Below are 1,772 nucleotides of genomic sequence, written 5' to 3'. Positions count from 1 at the left end.
TCAACTTTTGGCTTTTTCTTGAGCCTCAATCTTTTCTTCCCTCTGTCGCTGCCTTCCATGCATCTCTTTGGCTTCACTTGCTTTCCTTTTCATTTCTGGTTCTGCAAAAGCGTCCTCATCTGTACACTGATTGTTTGAACAGCTCAAGATCATCTTCTTCCATATTTGTAGATTTCTCTTCTTTAATGGCTTTTTTCGCTCTCTTAGTGTGGTCCATATATTCTTCTCCTGCCTGAGTAACATCTGGGATCCTCATCTTTTGTTCTGATCCTTTAGCAACTTGTAAGGTTCGTCCACAGCTTCAGAGGCCTTTTGTGCTCAGTCAGCATCATCTTGATTTTGGTCACGATGCACCAAGACGGTAACTGCCAAAATCTCTTTTTATTTCCTCATCTGTCACTTCAGGATCTATTTGAAGAACCTCAAAGGATTCAAGTTGAAGTAAGAGAACTAGGACAGACCAATCTTTCAATTAAATTTTTTTTGGATGTTAAAAGCAAATCTCTCTTCTCTATTTGCTTCACCTCACTGCGATGTTGTTGTTGTTGTTGTTGTTGTGTGTCGTCAAGTTGTCTGCGACCCCTAGTGACCATAGTACAACCACTCCAAACCCTGCTCCATCCTGAGCCAACCTTATAGTCTCTGATATACCTACCCCCATTACCCTAGTCACTGAGTCAATCCATCTCATCAAGGGTCTTCCCTTCTTGCACTGTTCCTCCATCCTCCCAAGCATGATGTCCCTCTCCAAGGACCGGTCCCTCCTTGTAATATGCCCAAAGTATGTTAGACAAAGCTTCAGAATCCTTGTCTCCAAGGAGCAGCCTGGTTTACCCTCTCTGGAATAAACTTGTTTGTTCTTCTAGTGGTCCATGGTATATTGGATACTCTTCTCCAGCACCACTGCTAAAAGGCATCAATTCTTCTATCATCTCTAGCCATTGTCTAGCTTTCTGTAATTGTGAAGACCTAGAGCAGGTGCATCTTAGTCTCCAGACTGACACTGTTGCTCTTTAGTACTCTCAAGAGCTCCCTGACAGAAGCCTTTCCCAATGCAATTCATCTTTTAATTTTCTGGCTCCTGGTACCAAGAGTGTTGATTGTGGAGCCAAGCAAACTAACACTGTTACCAATCTCAATCTTTTCATCACATCTGTTATGATGCTGCTAATCGGCCCAGTGGTGAGAACCTTTGTTTTCTTGATATTGAAGATCATAAATGACACAAATACATCCTCTGTGTCACCTCTGCCTCCTGAAGCCCTGTTCTTCCCAGAAGCCACCATTTCTCCCTCGACTAGGTTTCAGAGTCTGTAAACTGAACTGCTGGTGGATTTGAACCTCCGGAGCAGGTGGCCTTTGCAGTTAGCACTGCAACTCCCAACTAACCAACAGAGCGCCCTCTTTTGTGCATTTTTTTTACATGAGTTGAGTATAACTCATAGTGTCCCTATCTATGAACAATAGTCCTGTCCTGTACCATTCTCATCATCTCTGACACACTTCAGCCCATAGCTGCAGTCACTGTGTCAATCCATATAGTTGAAGGTCTTCCTCTCTTCTGCCGTCCCGCCACCTTCCCAAGCATGATGTCCTTCTCAAGGGACTAGCCTCTCCTAGCAACATGCCCAAATATGTAAGACAAAGCTTTGTCATCTTTGCTTCCGAGGACACTCTTTAAAGGCTGTACTTTATCCAAGACATGTTGTTGTTGTTGTTATGTGCTATCAAGTCACTAGCGACTCATAGCAACCCTATGTACAAGAGCTCTA

General features: G+C 43.5%; 1 pseudogene; it reads right to left on the bottom strand.

Moving 5' to 3' along the window:
- On the bottom strand, window positions 1-1,286 carry LOC102873149 (annotated as a pseudogene).
- Between the last annotated feature and the right edge of the window lie 486 nt (window positions 1,287-1,772).

Source organism: Elephantulus edwardii, unplaced genomic scaffold (assembly GCF_000299155.1).
Source record: "Elephantulus edwardii isolate Elephantulus edwardi_28Jun2011 unplaced genomic scaffold, EleEdw1.0 scaffold00151, whole genome shotgun sequence".
NCBI lineage: Eukaryota > Metazoa > Chordata > Mammalia > Macroscelidea > Macroscelididae > Elephantulus > Elephantulus edwardii.
Note: the sequence above shows the minus strand (reverse complement) of the source record. Positions and strands in the feature narration are given on the sequence as shown.